The sequence below is a fragment of the Taeniopygia guttata genome, chromosome 3 (genome assembly GCF_048771995.1).
Source record: "Taeniopygia guttata chromosome 3, bTaeGut7.mat, whole genome shotgun sequence".
Taxonomy (NCBI): Eukaryota; Metazoa; Chordata; class Aves; order Passeriformes; family Estrildidae; genus Taeniopygia; species Taeniopygia guttata.
The window spans coordinates 16,719,942-16,740,000 of NC_133027.1; the positions used below are offsets into that span (position 1 = coordinate 16,719,942).

Here is a 20,059-nt window from a genome sequence, read left to right on the forward strand (position 1 = left end):
CTGGTTCATCATCCCCATGAACAATCTTCTACAGTCTCTTCTTGGGTTGTTGGAAATTACACTGCCAGTTCACCAGTCATCAGGAATAAAGGCACTTAGTAAAGAGAGGTTACAAACCTTGGCCAGCACTATCTAATTCAGCTATTTGAGCTAATATTTCTCACATATTTTCTTCACACTGATTTCAATCCTTTGACTCACAGGCCCTGAGGAATGTAGCCAGTGTGGAAATGTCTTCAACGCTTTCAGCAATGCATTCCAAGTTCCAATGGGCTGTTCTGCTATGTCTTCCTGTCCGTGAAGTCCCATTTATCATAAGGTCCCTTTTATATTTTTCTACCAATTCATTACCTTTCTTTAGCTATATCTAAGGAACATTTTTACTCTGGGCTTGTGTGCCTTTTTTGAGGTGTTTTCTAAATGCTTTTTTCAGCCCTCTTATTCTCATGTTTAAATTTCAGCTCATATATTTTGTGAACCTTGCCATTACATTTATTTTTTTAAAAAATCTGTTTTTCTTGGACAAATAAAATTCTTTGATTCTTTCTGATCTTTGTCTTCTCTAGAGCCACCCTAACCTTTTGTTGACCATGTTGTTCTGTATCACTCTTTATTTTTTGATTTTTGGCACATGTTACACCTTTGCTTTTAGCATTTCAGACTATTGAGGGAGGCTGAGCTTGTTCTGTGTGACTTTTTTTACTAATTACTGCCTTTTAGTGTCATTTCTTATTTCTGAATGTAACATCTGCATGCTGAATTAATTTCTCCTGCTCTCTCACCACAATATTAAAACTATTTGCAGTGTGGTTGCATCTATAACCACCTCTCCCACTAATGACTCCTAGGTAAGACCCCGTACACCACTGAAGAGCAAATCCAGGTTCATGACTTTCCTAGGGCTGCTTGTGATGTGAACCCAGCACACATCACCATTGCCTCATGTAGGACCTCTATAGGTGTCCCACATTAGCAGAAGCAACAGAATTCATTAACAAAAAAGGAAAAATGGGAAACACACATTATTTCCTTCTTTGGTTTTATTGATGCACCATATCTTTTTTGTTCACTATTAGATTACAGAATAATAATTCACAATGTCAATTCATAAAAAAAAAAAAAAAAGTTACTATTCCCTCCAAAAATCTAAATACTCTCCCCTGAGTATGCACCAGATATGTTTACATCAGGCTCCTATATCATCCAGCTGAATATGCTGTTTACATCCAGAGCTGCCTTTTTCATAATGAATGTCCTTGAAAATTTTGTCATGATATTTTCCAGTGAAATAAAATGACTTGACTCCATATAAATTTCTGCTAAACAAGATTCTTAGCAAGAAATTTCATGATGAGGGAAGAATATTTTCCCCACCAGCTCTAATGTTTACTCCATCACAGGCAGAGCCATCACTTAAAATTTCTCCCTAAGGCATCATAAATAATGTCACAACACACTGCTCCATTTTTTAGCTTCAAAAATTCAAGACACATAAATGGCAGAGGCAGTGGCCTTTGTGAATGCTAAGATTTGTTCCCCTATAAAGCTTAGTTATTAGCAGGTATTCTCAGAAAGACGTTATCACTGTATCATGCAATACAGGACTTTATGGTGGTGGCAGACTACTTTAAAAGAAGAGCATATGGAAAATACAAGAGCAAATCAATTAGTTTGAAGATGCTTTTGATTAATGCACTGAAGCTGGCATGACACTTCTCAAGCCTTCAAAACTATCTATGTTTCATAAATACCACAACACAAACATTTCCTGACAGATTCTGTTTCAGCTTGATAATATTCTCCATAAATCTGTACCCCAGATCCAGTGAGCACCAAGATCTTGAAATCTGACATCAAGGACTGGGAAACCACGAGAGTATGGACAGAAGAGAAGAACTGCCAAATTACAGGAAGATCTCCAAACATGGGATATTTCATGTTCCAAACATTTATTTCTGCAGCCTCTTTGGCCCTCATGTTCCTTTATAGATGGTGTAGCAACATTTTTAGTTCTTCCATGGGCTAAACTAGTTTCTGCGGTCTTGGATCTCTGCTTTAAAAGAAAATACATAAAATATCATGTTTGAGAAAGCCCGTTAATATTATTATTAAGTAATTGAAAATGCATTATTTAGTTTCAAATAATGTCACTTAACATCTTATATTGCTATTTGGTAAAGACAAAGCTACACTGTACAAAGAATAAATGCATTTTGTGCCTCCTGTTGTATCTCTACTATGTGGAGGACAAATTCAAATTATGGCAGTAAATTACATTTAAGCAAAAGGAAGGTTATGCTTAAAGAAACTATAATTGACTAATACAAGAAATTCTAAAATACCTATTAGCAAGAGGAAAGAAATTAAATCCTTTCTCTTTTAATTCATAGGAAAAAAAAATCACATAAACATTTCTGCCAGAATTTCAAATTTTTCCATACCAAGGAAAATCAAAGCAAAACTGCCTGTTTTCTTTTTAATGTTCCTATTTTTCTCTCTAGCACCTGAATTCAACCCAGTGCCAGCTGGGGCAAAGGAGGCAGATGGAAGGAGCCAGAACAACACTTCACAGGTTTTTGGAAAATGTAGCACCTTTTTGCCTTTTTTTTTTTTTTGTACTTTTTCTTCAGCAGTTGCAATAATTGTGAGGACTACTGGTCTTAAAGCAGTCTTAAATCCCTTGCCTGCAGAATTTCTCTCCCAACTCCATGGCCCTGGGAGCTACCTTTGGAATAGAAGCTGAGCTGCCTTCAGCCAGAGCCAGCTTTGCAGCTCTGGGCACATGGAGACATCCTCTTTCCTGGAGCTGGTGAGGAAGGAGACAGAGATCCGTGAGGAAGAAGTCTTGTCCAGCCTACATTCAGCTGTGGGAACCTGGCAGATGTGAGGAGCTGGCCAGCAGCTGGCTTGAGCTCCGGGCTGATCCAGTTCCCATTCTAGCACTCCCTGCACAGGACTTCTAATTAGTTAAATCCAAGTGTTTTGAGGTTAGTGCTGGCTCTGAACCAGGGAAGATAAATAAGAAATTTGATCATGTCCTTTAACCTTCAGTTCATGGTTGTTATATGTCAGAGAAAGAAGAAGGTGCTGTCACTTTCAAGAGGAAACACAAGCAATGAATTAATCAAGCTTCTGTCTCAAAATCTAGCTGTCACCTGGCATTTATTAATAAAGGACAAGTTTGTTGTCTTATGTGACTTTTCCATGGTGTCTGGCTGACTGGTTGGTAGCAGTTCCAGCTGCAGAAGTGCCTTTTACTTGCCAGCCAGATTAGCTCCTTCCCAGCATTCCTGGGCAGCCACACAAGATTATCTGACTGAGACCTCGACTGTGTCAGTGCAGATACGAGTGATAGTCAGTGACGTGGTCAGACAGCCCCACCAAGAGCCCGGGCTCTGGGCAGCTGGTGAGACCTTGCTGGGGCCAGCAAAGGCCCTCACCTGCCAGCTACTGGGCAGGAGGATGCTTTCTAACAATTCTGCTCTGAGAGATGCCACTCAAAGCAGAGAACCAGTATGTCCATGCAGCTTGTTGGAAAGTCAGGCAGCACCAGCACATGAAACCTTGGCATGTGATGTGTACACAGTCCACAGTGTCGAGCTTTGGGACGCTCTGAGTGGTTTCTAAGATGCCAAACTAACAAATTAATTTTCCAAACTAACAAATTGCAGGGCTTTCTGGGTTGAGAAGCAAAAGCTACTTCATCACGAGGATCAATGTCCTGGAAACTGCCCCGTCCCAACCTGGCCATGAAAAATTCACTAGTGAGATTCTGCCCTTGTGACAGACATATTGACAGTAACATGGACTAGAGTTGGACTAGATGATCATTCTAGGTCCATTCCAACTGAAATAGTTATTCTATTCTGTTCTATTCTAATCTATTCTATTTCCATTATATTTCCATCTATCTGCTTTATCAAACTATGAAAGGCCTGAAATGCACAACAATACAACCCAGCTATTTCTGATTCATTTGACATGCCTAAGAAGTAAAAATGAAGATCTCTATGGAAACAGTGGGATTCATCACAAGAAATTCATTGGATGGGTCAGTCTTTTCTGATGACTTGGTGTTAGATACCAGAGTGCTTGTCTACTTTTGTCTGGAGCGGATGGACAAGCTGCCTCAGACAGAGAAACCACATCATTGTACAACCTTGTGCCCCACAATTCCACAAAGAGCAGTAAAACCAGTCATTTTCATCAGCTACTCCAGGTCTGAGCCCTCTCCATCCCACTTTCACCTCCTGTTCTGCACCACAAGGGAAAAGCAGCAGGGTCTACCCCAACAGACCAAGGGTGGCTTCTCTTGTGGTCATCATCAGGCCATTCCTGGAGCAAGTTGACACACAACACGGAGCAGGGGGACAGACTCAAACTGTGTCTATTTGCAAGGAGGCACAAGTGGTTTTACCTGTGAGACATTTACTGATGCAACCTGTTTGCTGGCAGGGAGGCAAACTGAGGGAATGCCCACAGGACCACACAGAGGAACTCAACTGCCCAGACCAACACCTGAAAAGTCAGGGATGCCAGTCTCACACATCTCACCAAACAGAAGAGGATAGAAGCCCTACTCCTCTAAAGATATTCACATGAGCAAGGTCCAACAGAGCCTGGAAAAGTTTTGACACAGAGAGACATGACTGGAGGGTGGGTGGGCAGAGCAAGTCAGCCCTCAACTCTCACTGACTTTCAACCTGACTCAGATACATTAACGTCCTTCACATTGTCTGAAAACTTCCCTTAGGCAGTGTACTTAAAAATAACAGTTATTTAGTTTTGCTGAACTGTTCAGAGCTGATTATGCCTTCTTATCAAAACCAGAGAAACAAGTGGTGCACATTTCTATGTATATGCAGTGCAAAATACCATCAAACAGATGTAGGTGTAGAGATGCTATTTGTGAGATGCACCAGCTGGCTCTGTTGCCCCTCAAATGCAAGGTATCTTGCAGTCTTCATAAAGGTTATGTATGTAACAGGTGGAAAGCAGAAATGTGATGTCTGAAGGCGAAAGCAGGCATGAAATAGTGGGGTGGATTTTGATACAGCATCTGAGTTAGGATTTTTAGAGAAGACATAAGGAAAATTAATGGGCTTAAATTACAATTTAGGGGTTTTTTTTAATAGAAATGTATTGAGAGACTTCTCATAGTATGACGAGCTTAGATAAATTTTCAAAACTGGAGATGCTGGAGTTTCAGAACATATCTATACATACAATTAGGAAAACTCATTTGCACTGAAGCAGTAATCACAAAAGCACAGAATCTGCTGCCCTGTAAGGGCATTTGTGTGTGCACTGGCTTGGCTAACTCGCATGTTTGGCAGGTAAATATAGTGGGCTATTATTTCAACACCAAAGGCAATATTTCAACAATTCATCTCTTCTTTCAGAACCTAAGGTTGATTTTCAAAGGTGATCTAAACCTCTCCAAGGCCTACCAAGCCTGAGTAATAATGAGAGTCAAAAGCTGAACAGTCTGTTTCCCCTTTCAAAACAGGACCTGAGCACTTTCAAATATCCTCCTCTTAATCTCCATTGACATGCATTGTTTCTGCTGCTCTATTCTGGGCAGAGTGAGGGTTTTGTAAATATATGAGTCAGTCCCATAGTACTGAAAATGTGAGACTTGTCTTCTGCAGGTAGTAAACCCCAGAGTTGTCTTATGCCCACACATCACACCCTGGATTTCAATGGAAATAGCAGAAGGACACCAGTGTTCCTCCAATAACTACTCTAGTAATAAAGTAGGGCTTAAGCATTAGTGCCTTGGTCATCACTATAATTTGTGCATCCTGATACCTTTTGTATGGTTATGCAAATAACTCCAGGGGGAAAAACATCCAAACACAGAACAACTATTTCAGTGACTCCCTGCCTGGGTAATGGAACAACCGGTACTGAGAAATAAAAGACATGACTGATGATGATCCAAGGCAAATTATAAATGTAGATTGAAATGGTGGGGGGCAAGAGGGGAGAATTAAAAGACTACCTCTTGAATATATGGAAATTGTAAAGTTGATCTGTAAAATAAAAACTGTGTACAGCTATACTTCTGTCATATGCAAGCTGGAATGAGAGGAAAATGTGGCATCCAACTCTGAGTTCAATGCTGCAGCCACAGTGGAGCCATCCAGGAGGGGCCCACACACTGCAGACGAACAAGAAAACATTTGGAAGGGCAGGTCAGAGCTGTGAAACAAGGGATGCCAGTAATAAGTTCCCAGGAACTTCAAGTAATTTATCTCAGCTCAATGACAGGTTTATTCATTTATAACATGTTAGGAAAAAACTGGTGCTTAAAAAATAATCCAAAAAATCCCTTTGTCTCTTAGGCTTTGCATATACATAACTGCCCTGTGCTGCTTCCAGAAAATAACCAAGACAGACATTTTATCTGGGGAACACACATTTTCTTGTGTTTGTAGGTATGTCAGGCTTCCATTTATCATCGTATAAGCAATACTGAAATGTCACTGCTTTCAGATGAGGATCTCTCATCTCTGCCAGGTGGCAATTTAATAAACATTAAAAACAGGCAGGTCTCATCACCAGTGAATATTGGACCAATACATTGTCAAATATACTGGCTCCTTTAAGGGTTTATTTCTTATTTGTATTTTAGGTTTTACACTTGGAGTAATCATATCAATCAAAGCACTTTTTATTTATCAGACACAAGCAGATGTTCACAACCAATATATCAAAGAATCACTGAACAGATGAAGTTGCCAAACACCTCTTGAAATCATCCTGTCAAACTCTCCAGCTCAGGCAGGGCCAGCTACAGCAGGTTTCCCAGGACTGTCCACTTGGGGTTTGGATAGCTACAAGGATGAAGGCTCCATAACCTCTTTGGGCAGCAATGTGCCAAAATGACCACCTTCAAAGGAAAGAGCTGTTTTCATGCATTCAGATTAAATTTTCCTTTTTACTCCTAATTTGCTCCCAGTGCATCTTCAGTGAAGAAGACTCTGAGAAGTGTCGGGCTCACTCTTGTTCACTTCCTCCCATCAGGTATTTATGCCCTCCTTGAACCTGCTCTTCTCTAGGTTGAACAGTCCCATCTCTTTCAGGCTTTCATCACAGAAGAAATGCTCCTGTGTCTTGACTACCTTCGTGGCCCTGTTCTGAACTCGGTTCAAGATATCCATGTCTCTGTATTGAGGATCCCAGAACTGGACCTGGCACTCCTCATGTGTATTAATCCACGCTGAGCAGAAGGGAGAGGTCCCCTCCCTTTACCTGCTGGCAGCACTCCTCCAGCACAGCCCAGGAGGCTGCTGGCCTTTGCTGGGCCGTGGTCAGCCTGCTGATTCCCAGGAGCCCCAGATCCTTCTCTGCAGAGCTGCAGCCCCCAGTCTGTACCAGGAGCATGGGATTGTTCCTCTCCAGGTACAAGAATTGGCATTTACCCTTGTTGAGCTTCACAAAGTTCCTCTCTACTCAGTTCTTCAGCCTGTTGAGGTCCCCCTGGATAGCACCACAACAATCTGGTGTATATTTGCTCTCTTAAAGTCTTTGGAAACCTCTTTCAATCACCAGGTTGGCACCACTGGGAAATTTAAATCTCGACTGGTCTGCTACCAATCCTGCTACCTGTGGACACACCCCACAAGGAAGAGAGAGGGCTGCCTTTTCAGAAATTAGTGTCTGTCCCAGTCCTCAGATATGGACTGAAATTTATTGTCCTGGCTTGCTAGTTGAGAAAATGTTTGATTTTGATTTGAAATATTTCAGTGTTTGCTATTTCTCCCAAAAGGCACAATTTTCTGTAGCAACAAAATCTTTTTTTCCCAAACCAGCCATACCACAATAGCTAATCTGGTAACAGGGAGATACTACATGGCAAGAATGCTCTGAGATCAGAAGGAAAATACATATTTACCAGTGGGGCCACCAGCAATGACTAAACTGCATTTAGTGTTTTACTATGCACTCCCTCAATGCCAGGAGCCAGGCAGCAGGCTATGCTGACTCCATACAGTGTTTTCTTCTGTGCTGTGCCTCAACCACTGAAATCCCATTCACGCCCTCTGATACTCCCACTCATCCCACACAAGGGTTGAGTGGTGCTTTGTGACCGGTGGCAGCCAAGAAGATTCCTGTTCTCCCCCATCCATCAGGCTCTGGGGGCAGGGAGAAACATGGGCTATTCTCTGCCATGAGGCAAAAAAGCAAATATCTACAAGAGCAGGCATAAATTATGCTTGTCACCGCTTTCCTACTCTCTAGAAAAAGCATGCAGACCTTGGAAAAAGCACTTTTAATATATGCATTATTAATAGAAAGCTAGTGCACAGTAATAGCACTTTCTGCTACTACTGCTGTTGCAGCACGATGAAAGAAGGCCACCAGAGAACCACTAGCTCTGGATGAGAGGCATGAGTGATTATTATAAACTCATTAATAATTCTGGTTTACATTTGAAAATTGCACTTGTACACACTCTTCTCCCAACAGAGGCATTTTCAAAATGCACAGATTCCCTGAGAATCCATGTTCAGATGATTTTGACATTGCTTTTATTTAAAAGATATGTAGACAGGTACTTAGTGGCATGGTCTATTGGTGGAGTTAGTAGTGTTAGGTGTATGACAGGATTGAGTCTTTTCCAATCTAAGTAATTCAAAAACTACAGTGAAAAAGGTAAGTTTTCCATATAGACCTTCTGCCTATACAGGCCTGCAACAAAAAAATCACAAGTTTCTTTCCTGCATCTGAGTGCTTCCAGGCAAACCCAAGAACAGCAGGGCACAGATGTACTGAAAGGATGAGGGAACTTCCTTTGCATTATTTCTACTTATTATTTCAATGATGGTTTAATCCACAGGAGTTTAAAGAACAGCTTTTTTCCTACCTCAGAAAATTCCCAGATCCCAAAGCAAGCACTCTGAAATAGCAATTTTATTTAAATGCTGTACTTCACTGAGGAAAAGCTGACCAAAAGCAGGTGTGAGACAGTAGCACGGGAAGAGCTGCAGGAGCTGATCAACAATCTCAGCAAACCCTGACCATGGTGGGAAATTGAGAGGGCCTGAGACCTGCCCTGTACAAAGCTGGAAATAGTTCCTGCTTTTGGCTCACACGTACCCATGACCATCACTTGTTCCAGACCTGGCTGCTTCTGTACAGACTCACCTGGTACCGCAGCTTTCAGCTCTTTCTTTTGGTCTGCATCACCCATTGTTTCTGTCTGGGCATAGAGAACCACAAAGGCTGTTGTAACATGCAATCATGTTGCTGGTTTTGCGTGTGATTTACCAGAAGCCATGAAGTTCCCTCTCCCTCCTGCACCACCTAATTCATGGTTCCATCATCAAGCTGCAGGGGCAGGGTGCTGCAAAATGAAAGTTGAATTTAAGCTGTGATTGACACTTATGGGAGTATTGCCCAGAGAAACTATGTCTAAATCTGATGGTAGAAGAGCAAAGATTATTGACTCGCCAAGATCAAGGCTGTACATGGGAAGCTCATGGCTTGTGTCATTTGACTTAAATAGTAATTTGACTATTTTTGGTTTTGGGTCATTAACTGAAAAAGATGAAAAATCACCCAGTTCTCAAACCAACAGCTGTGCATCAGCCTTTCAGTCAAAATGAATTGGCGAAAAACTATTCTGATTTGAATTTTTAGGTCAGGCTGTACCAGAACTTCATAAACTGCTCACACATACTGAATTTTTTATAGGGGTATTTTCAAGAGAATGGTCATTAGGTTGAATGGTGTTTATTCTGGCAGATACTACTGTTTCCATGGCATGCAAGAAAGGAAAAATTTATTTTTTAAGTATAAGGAAGATAAGGTCAGGGTAACAATCCCCCATCTGCTCATCACATGTCCCCTTCCTCCCCTCATCACTCACATTCAGAGCATCCCCCACTGTATAAGCAGTTCTTGTTTTCTGGGAAACATTTTCTTTGCAGAGGAATATTTATTTATTTATTGACCTATTCAAAGCTTTAGGCATGTACAAATCTTAGTCTCTTAACATTTTATGAACTGCCAGTGGAGGGAAAAATTCCAGGAGTTACTTGTTAGTTATAATGATGCTAAACTTTGCCTTCATGGGATGCACTTTGCCACTCATGACGGCAATGGGAAGCGCTCCCATTTATCTGATGGCAAAGTGAGCCTCTCCCAGGCTTGCTGTTTTGTCAACAGGGAAAGCAGCTGGCAACCTTGCTTTCCTGAGGAAAAGAGCAAACATCCCTCCTCAAACCTGCCTTGTGGAGAGGCACAACAAAGCACAACAATGTGCTGCGTTTTGTTTGTTTTCTAGTTTTCATTTGCACATTGAGTCCTAATTTGTGTAACAACTGTTCAGGCTCAGATCTGTTTTGCAAATCATTGTGAATTGAGCAGCAGTGGCAGATTTGTTTCAGCCATTTTTGTTGAGCAGAGTTGAATGTGAAGCAGTGCAATTTGGAAAGAAAGGCAAAACGAGAGGACCATTTTGAGCTGAAAGTCCCTTGGCAACACTGCCAATCCCTGTGCAAAGTGTAATTCTCCCAAAGTGCCTGGTTTATGGCTGCACCTACCTAAAAAGGTGGGGAAACCAATTGTCAAGGTGGTATAAAGTATTTCCTGCAGACATGATCCTAACCTCACCAACCCACCGACAGCCCAGTATCAGCGTCCAGAGCAGGAGCCTCTCCCAGCACCCAAAGCCAGGGCCCCTATGGGACCTGAGCATCACTCAGGGCCAAATAACATCCTGCAGCTTGTAAATGAGCAGCCCCCACCCCAGCACCAGGGCACAGGCCAGTTCCTCTCAACATGCCCAAACACCATATCATGAGATGCCAGGGGCGTAGAACAAAAACTGTTTCTCCTTGTCTTTATTTTTCTTCACACCTTTTCTGAGGTTCCTGCTTCAGAAAATCACCACCAAGTCAGATGCCATCTTGAGATATAACAGTGATGTTTTCGTGATACCACAGCAGACACAGCCCCTCTGAAACAGTGATCTCAGGACAAATAACATAGTCTTGCTCTTCAAAGTCTTTTGCTTGTAGCTAGGATTTCCTTGGGTTCAATTCCTGGAACAGTAAGAATCTCTCTCCCAAAATACAGCCAACAGAAACTGAGGGAGGCCATGTTTCCAGTGAAAATAACTTAAAGGTCTCCCAGTCAGTGAGTAAACTGTTCAAATGCCACCACACCAATCTTGACATTGAATTATGGTGCCTTGATGTTCCCTTATTCCTCCAAGGTTAGTAGGCAAGGGCTGATATGGAAAAATCAGGAAATTTGTCCAAGGAGAGCAAGCATACAATGTTATTACAGCTCTCATACTATGCAGAGGTCCTGCATCCTTTTCCTTGCATTTCATTCACTGCTTGCAAGCTGTAGATTCAATCAAAATAAAATTATGAGAATAGCCTCACACCCTCCAGCTTCTGTGGGGAGGGCACCCTCTCTGAAGCCACAGCTTCTGTGGTCAGTGCTTGGTTTGCATTATTGAACAGTCTCACAGTGTCTGCCAGACAAGGCACCGCCCTGCTGCAGTGTCAAACTGCTTCATCTTCACTGAGCATTTCCATATTTACATAAAAAATGAGACATACCAAAGCATAATATATTTATGCTATATCTCAAGCCACCTGCGCATTATCATTCCAGTAACCTCTCCAGCAGGAAATGAATTCCACATCTTCACAGAGTAGAAATGTGAAAATTAATTGTTAAGCTACAAATGGATCATTGGGAAGCAAAATCTGTGGAGGATTTTTCAGCCAAAATTAAACCTGTTATCTCTAGTGAAAAGAGATTTATCATTTTAGTATCTTTAAATCAGGTTCAGGCATTTATTAGTGATTGCTCCTTAATCAAGTATCTGCAAAAATAGTGTATACCAGTGTGTGTGAGTATACAACTGCAAGTCACCCAAGAAAATGTTCTGAGCTATACTGGCATTTATGCATATATATGCATATTTGTATGTATATTTGTTTGTATAAGTACATAAAGTAGTGCCTACAAGTCACCTGCTGTGACAGAAAAGTCAGAAATATGGTCATGGGAATGCTGAACTAACAGAAGAAGAGCTATTCTGTCTTCACTTCCTCTTCGTTTTGAAATGCCAGGAGTGGCCTACCTTGACCTCTGTATATTATACATTCATTTTCTTGAATGTCACACAAGAGGAATAACTGCCAGATCAATATCAATATCAATATTAATATTGTCCTTCTCGAGCCAGCCCAGGCAGCAAAGGAGCACAGTGTGAGTGCAGGGAGCATATTAACCCATCAGTTTGTTAATTCCAGAGCTCAGCTTCAAAGCCAAAGTCAAAGCCTACACTGTGCAGCTCTCCAGCTGACTCCTTGCAGCCATGACCCTGCTCCACCAGAGCTCCAAGCCCATTGCCAGGGTGGGCACATATCCAACAGCTGCCTGTGACCCATCCGAGCCCCTCTGTGTCCAGGTCAGCAGCTGGGCAGCATCGTGACAGCACCACCAGCAGATCTCCCTCTCTGCTCTAGGATCCTGCTGCCTCACTCTGTTGCAGGGTTGTCTAAAAGCCAGAGAAGGCAAAAGGATTTTCTCTGCTCTTGATCACAGTTTATAAATCATCTGTCAGTGGAGTCCATCCCCTGCCAAGCAAACAGTACTTGAAAGAATAAAAAACAGGTCTTCACCTTAGTGCAGAAAAATTACACCTGCTATTACTTCTGAATTTGAGATTAAAATACAGCAATAGCATGACAGACAAGCAAACCAATGATACTGCAGTCTTTCTTTTCTGGTCAGGTCTTCCCTTTTTGTTTTAAGTGATCACATTTTCTCATTTAATCTCAGGTATTGCCAGAATGTTTTTCCCCTTACAGTCACCAGCATCTGGGCTTACAGGGAAATGGATAACAGTGGTTACGTACAGTCAAATTAATGAAACACAATCTTTTCCTCCAACGCCTGTCATTAGCAGAGGTCCAGCTCTGCTGCAGCCCTACGAACCCCGCATGGAGAGGAAAGCTGAACTGGAGCAAACAAGAGGAAGGATTGCTATCCAATCACCACCCACCACTGTGCTTTCCATTTATTACATAACCACTGACCACCAAAGCACTAAATGGAGACTTAGGGCATGCAGAGCTGGCATTGGACTCAAATACTTGATATCTACCACAGTATTAGTGAAAACAGGATGACTTCTGCTCCTTCCCCCAAAACAGCCACGTTAGAAATCCCATTGCCCTACTATCACACTCAGAGGATTCCTACCTTAGATGCAGTTAAATACTAAACTAGAATTTTCAAAGTCTGCAGTCACTTTGTCCTTGTCTTTTCTATAGAGTGAAGCTTCAATTCCTGTCTTCAGCCTCCATCCCCAGCTTGGTTTTGGGTGCCTACTTCTCCCAGCGTGGTCTTTGCCATGGGTATATCTACCCATGCCCAGTCTGCAAGCTCTGTAATGCACAGCACCAGGCATGCTCTTGGTGCTTACTGAATGCTAATTAATGGGACATGTGGAATGGCACAGAGATTAAGATGAAGCATTTTCTCTCACTGAAGAATGATTAATTTATTGTACAGCTGTGAGTGTTGTGCTTTGTTAGCAGGACATTGTGTGGCAGATAGGCACACACACAAACAGCACCCCATCAGAATATTAATTAGTGCTTCTGTATGCAATTTATTAAAAAGACAGTGTTCTACATTCCACAAGACTAATGTTACAATTAAAATACTTTAATAACTCTCACAGTAATTTCCATAGCCAAGTATTCATCCGTGCCTACACACTCAGAGAAAACAGGGCTGGAGATAAATTCTCTTTAGAACATTTAGATCTTCAGCCAAGAAGAGCCAAACTGGGAGAACAAATGGAGGATCCATCTCCAAAGCCATGAATACACTGTGCCCAGTGGGAGTCTGCATCCATCAATCAATCAATCAATCAACTGTTTTCACATTTTTCATATTTGGCAGCTAGTAGGATGTTCTAGCATCACACTGAGGTTAACTCCCAGTAGTGTTTAAGTCAGGCCCTGAAGCACACACAGGAATCCCACTATGTCCTGTTTGCTCTGTGATTAAAGCCTAGCTCTTGGTAAAAGTCTGACTGCCTTCCCTCCTGTGACTGTGTTGACTGGCAAGACCACCACAAGGAGATTCTGGTCACTCTTACACTGGAGCTTTTTCATGAATTAGACATACTGCTCAAGAGACCATCTTGTTTTGCTGGCCACAGGCTGCAGGGCAACTGCACTGCTGCTCTGGCAGCCTGTCCAAGGCAGCAGAAGACATGTGACACCTCCAGGCTGCCCAACCACATTCCAAAGAGGACACCACCTCTTTGATAGATACTGACCTCCACGTGAAAGAGAGAGACATCCCTCCCAAAACAGCCCACACTCAAAGAGGGCAATGGCACAAAACAACAATGCCAGGCCACACAGGCCTTCATTTTCAAAGATGTATTATCTAGGTTCAAGAGATGGGTTAACACAGAGTCCTCAGCTTGATTTAGGCTGTGAACACCTTGGGTATAAAAATTTCCTTTTATTTAAAGGAGAATTGCCTGCTTGGCACAGCTGTACCATGTCCTGATAGGACCATCCCAGCAGAGACCTTCCACAGCTCCAGCACCCAAGGAGCAGCTGGGTCCTTGGCTGCAGAAGGAGGGATGATGGAATGAGAGAAGTGCTGGCAGGGATGAGCGATCAGGGAAGATGGGCATATTTTATCTGTCATTGTTAAACTACATGGCAAATGGCATTGTATAAAGAAGTATTCTAATGTTTCTCTGAAAGAGTCCTATCTTGATATGTTCCATGGAAAAAAGTTTCTGAACTATTTAAAATCAAAATTCGTGGTCTTCCTTCATGTCCAACTGTTCTTTTCTCTTCCCATTGCACTGACAGTAGAACAGAGCACAACAGGGCAGGTTGGAATATATTTTTCACCTTATTAGGTGAAGCTGCTTGACATCCATGGCACTGTTTGACACCCCACTGAGATGCTGCATTTCTAGAAATTTGTCTGATGTTTCCACCAGAAATATTTTTAGGTTTTCTCTTCTGCAAAGCATTTCAAAATTCCAGCTTTTCACTCCAGTTAAGGACAGAGACAAACTTCATGATGCTGGAATGTCTCACAGTACTTACCATTTCATCGGGCTGCAGTTCAGCTGATGGGTATGTGTAACACCAACCTCTAACTCAAATTTTGAAATTTGAGAATTTCAAAGATAGGTTCAAGTACAAACATCAAACCTGACTGCAGGCAAAACTGAGCCTGCTTTTCTCTGGGGCTGTGAATCACAGTGATGCTATTAGAAATGAAGGATATAATGTATATCAAAACCAAAAATCCAACCTTACAAAAAAGGACTATGTATTCAATATTCACCTTGCTCTAGATATCACAACTATTTCCAAGCACACGGGTCATATGCCTCTCTCCAACCCATGTCAAAGCATACTACTTTGTCAATGCTAGTCCTGCATTAATAGATATTAATGGCTTTTTACCTTAGTTTCAAATTGACCCAAGATCTTCAATATCTTGATAGGTTACTTGAAATTACTGTTCAAGTCAGCTCACATTTGTCATATATTTAAGTCACAGGTATTGAGCTTGTCAGCTGAATTGCCAGTATTGGACTTGGCAGCTGAATTTTTCAATTTGATGTCAGAGAAAACCAAATTGTTATTGACACACCACAGGAAACATCCTGCTCTCTGGATACAAAAAGTGAAAGGTTACCACAAGGAGCACCTGGGGAATTGAGAATATAAAAAAGGGAAGAATGGGTTATCATTAAGTCAGAAAGCAGTCCTGAGAAAAAAGAAAACAATCTGTGTTGCTATCGCGCTGGCGCGGTAGTGTGGAGGAAGGGTTTTAGAAAGGCCTTGGGAATGGGAAACTGAGGAAAAGATACATTTATGTATGCCCCATTGTTTTGGGGAAGTTTCACTTCAGCAGTTTTCTGTAACCCCCTTCTCCCCACCCCTGAGCAGTTCCCATTGGACTTGACCCCTGGGGTGGTTCTGATGAGCCCGGGCTGGACACTGTCTCTATTGTTTAGACCTTATCTCTTAATTTTGCTGTATAAAACTGTATCTGGGCAGTAGCCCAGGGTCTTTTGTCCCTGCAACTGTTCAGGCAATACAATCTCTCTGGACTGCATACAATTGACCTCTCTTCGTCTCTTTAATCCCGAATCCTCGCGGCGACCGAGGCGCACCGCCGCTCGGACCGTGCCAACCCAGCCGCTGCCTGGTGAGCCCAGTGCAGCGGGACAGCGGCAAACCCTGGTCCCCTGAGGGGACAGCTAGCCGGAGGGGTCCCGGGGGGCCGGGGAGGGACGGGGGACAGCCGCAAGTGACCCCCGAAAGCCGCAAATCTGTTTCAGCTTTTTGATGTTCTATCAAAAATTTCCTTGGCTGAACCTTCGTTAGTCAAGCATAGTAGGGCTCCTGGCTTTCCTTGGTCCCACCAGATTTTCTATTCCTCTTGGAAGACTTTCACTTCTGGACCTCAAGTCTGTGCTCCTTAGGCACACTTGGTTTTGCATCATTTGTTCAGCCAAATTGTTGGAGATGAAAGATGGTTGACAACAGTCATTTACCTGTAGTCAAAGTCTGTAAAACAAGAGTATAAATATTTATTTAGTCTAATAAGTAAATTACACATTATAGTGGTTATTGTACATTTAAAATACAAAATCAATATGTATCCAGAGATAAAAAATGGTAAGAAGGGAGCTGAGCTTCATTCACAACTTTTCATACAAAACTAATGTGTGTAAGACTTGTATATGCTTTTGTGCTCAGCTGGGCATTCATTTTTCAAGCTGCCTCTTTGATGGATGGATGGCCACACAGAAGATGTGCAAAGCAATGTCAGAGTGCGTGCAATAATTTTTAAATGACATGGTGTCACAGGGAATCATCTCTGATAACAAAGGCTCTGTGCAGGGTGATGACAGTCCTGAAGAGGACACTGTGATACTGAGCCTGTCATGAGCAACACAGCTTCAGGTTTCTTCCTGTCCTTCTTTCCTGATTGTCACTTAACAGAAAACACCACCTGATGAAAACTGGCAGCAGTGTTTTAGGGAGAGCAGGATGATGACACAAATTCAATAACCAGGGATCTTCTCCCAGCGATCAAATGAAAGCCTGGAAGAGTTTCACACACACTGTTGTTTGGGTCAAGAGTAGTTATTAGGCTTTCTTTTTGACTTGGACTTTGAAAAGTATATACTTGCTGTTCTTCTAGCACAGGCAGTCAAAAGAAAAGAACTACCTTTTATCTGTGGAAAACCTTTTAGCTATGCCAGGTGTGGTTCCCCTCTCTGTAACCTTCACCAAGATCCTTTGGGAGCTCTGTTCCACCCTCGGCAGCGGGGAGCGGGAGTAGTAATTCCATACAAGTCAATAAATTAATCCTGGGACACAATGGCTGAGTCAGATGTGTACATTTTGTCCTTGCTATTGACTGCAGAAAACCTAAAGGTATTGAGTAATAGTTTCCAGGATCCCTTGGCAGCAACCCCTTGAGCAGCTGCCAGTCATTGCTCTCCACATGGCCATCTCCATGCCAAGGTGGAACTGAACTGCTTCTGCTCAGCCTGAGCACCTCGGGACCAAAGGGAAGCTTCAATACTGCACATCTGGATCTCTCCTACTGCTCCCCAGGCTTCAGAAGTGACCTGGGCATGGGAGATAAGGGTCCCTATGAAAAGGCAGAGAGCGAGGTGCGAGTTCCTCAGCCACCAGCACAAAAGCAGCCCTCGCTGCTCCACTTCTGAGCTAAAGCCTCACCAGCCTGTTACTGTGAATGCCTTTGCAGAAGGCTTAGTTCCATGGTACAGCAATGCCCAGCAGTATGGCAGGATGCCACAGATGGAGCCCATGGCTGTGTGGCTGCACTGAATTCCCCAGGGAGGGATTACAGCTGATGTGTTTGACGAGGAGATTTATTCATGCACGGGATGCAGCCAGTCTCCTCATCTTCCATCTATTTTCTTGTAATTACAGGGACATATGGTTGTGTTTCGTAATTAATTTCCACAAATTAGAAGCATTCAAAGAAGGCTGCTTATAAGTAAACAGTCAGGGCCTTATGTGAGTTTGTTTTTACATTAATTTATTTTAAAATATTTGTAAGTAAGTTGGTTGTTGCAGCTGCAACAAAAAGATTTGATACCTTCAAAACCCATTTTCACTGGGGACCTCAGGGCCCTTAGTGAATCTAAACAAAATTGAATTCCCAACATTGTTCCATGGCCAGAAAATAATTTTTCTACAACGGAAGAGACAGAGACACAAAAAGTGAGGGTCTCAATTCAGCCTTGTAATAGGAACTGCAGCAGGGAAAATTTAGGTCAAAATGCTTTTGTTAAAAGAGGAGAAGAATCTGCAGGAATGACAATAAGATCAATGCTTCAATTCATATTTTTAGAATTTCCCTTTTTAAATGGCAAATATTCTTTTCCTGCTAACATATTACTGAATCATAATAGCATCAGACTTTTTACTACAAAGAAGTTCTGCATGCATTGTTGTAACTACTTGGATTTAAAGAGGATCAGTGCATAGACTAACAAGTATCAGAAATCCTGGCAAAGCTTACAGATGTCTTAGGCCATGAAGACTTGCTTTGCTTTTACTGCAAGTATATGCCATTAAGAGTTACTAATGATTCAGCACTTGACACATAGAAATAATCTTAAAATAAGAAGAAGGAATTAAGAGGTCCTGACATTTCCCTGAATACCCAGAATTCCTGGAAAACAAAGCAGTGGAATAATTCCCCAGGTAAGCAGCCTCCCAGTACCTTCCACATTTAATTGCAGCCTTGGATGAATGACTGGAAAAACAAACAGCAGTGAAAAAAATTCTGCCCTGTCAGTAAATATTTTCTATTTCTTATTTGCCTCAGTGTTAGATAAGTTTTTCCCTTTTTTGATATAGAGATTGAATAAAAGATCTACATTGCTACTTTTCAGTGGTTCCCCACAAATCTCTTCAAACAGAATATTCTGCTTTCACGGCTCAGAATTCAAATATACTCTGAATTGGTATAAATTAAATTGTCCTGCAGAAAAATAATAATAACAAAAGCTCTTCTCCAGGTAACTAACAAAACCTTGTTTAATAACTGTAGAATACAAAGGAAATTCCAGATATTTGAAGATGTGGGGCTTTCCCCTTCCCACACAGCCATTGTCCAGTACTGTTAGCAGTCAAAGGAATTACTCAGGAGAAACACAAATACTACAGGAAGGTATTTAAATAAATATGTAGAGCAGATTGCCTTATTCTATTCCTTTATTTAGAGGAGAAAAACAGTGAATTTTGTTTTGCATTTCCTAATGATTGTCCTTCTTAAGAATTGCATTTAATATTCTCTGACTGTAGAATCATGGAAAAATTCAAGCTAGAAGGGACTGTTAGAGGTCCTCAGTCCAATCTCCCACTCAAAATAGGACTAGCTTCAAAGCCCTTCAAATTTCAGGTTTTATTACCCTGCATATCAGCTCTTCTGGACCAGTAATAGAAATCTATTTAGAGCAGAACCACAGTGGCCAAAGATGCCACTCTGGGGCAGTCTCCTCCATTACAATCTGGAGGTGCCTTGAATAAACCCAACCTATGTATGAATTTAGCACTTCCCTGGGCTCAAGGCTTTCTCCATGCTCCACATAGGTGCAGTGGGAGCCTGCCCACAGACTCTACAGACCCATCCAGCACTGCTGGGTGCCCATGGAGCACATGAAGGGCACAGGGAGTGCATGGCAGCCCTGAACCCTACTCACCCAGGACTGTGCTGCGCCCAGCATACAGCCAAGATAAAGCAGAAGTGAGCTGGAACACCTGACGTGTGTCCCAGACTTGTTTTTCTCCTCTCCACAGCCTCACAGCAATGGAAGAAGCACCAATGCTCCTCAAGGTAGAATTCTGCCCTCTCTGACTGCATGATTTAGATCCAGACCTATTAAATCCAAATTATTATTCTTAATGCTGTGGTGGAGCAAAACGATGCAGGCAGTACCACACAGAGGCGAGACTAACAATGTTAGATCTCCCAG

General features: G+C 42.2%; 1 long non-coding RNA gene across 1 annotated transcript; it reads right to left on the bottom strand.

The window, feature by feature from the left end:
• Window positions 1-643: 643 nt before the first annotated feature.
• Window positions 644-13,434, bottom strand: LOC140683651 (uncharacterized). Its single transcript, XR_012054866.1, has 3 exons — window positions 13,240-13,434; window positions 9,154-9,352; window positions 644-2,050 (listed from the first exon to the last, which is right to left on the bottom strand). It is a non-coding gene; the product is annotated as an uncharacterized lncRNA (long non-coding RNA).
• Window positions 13,435-20,059: the final 6,625 nt, after the last annotated feature.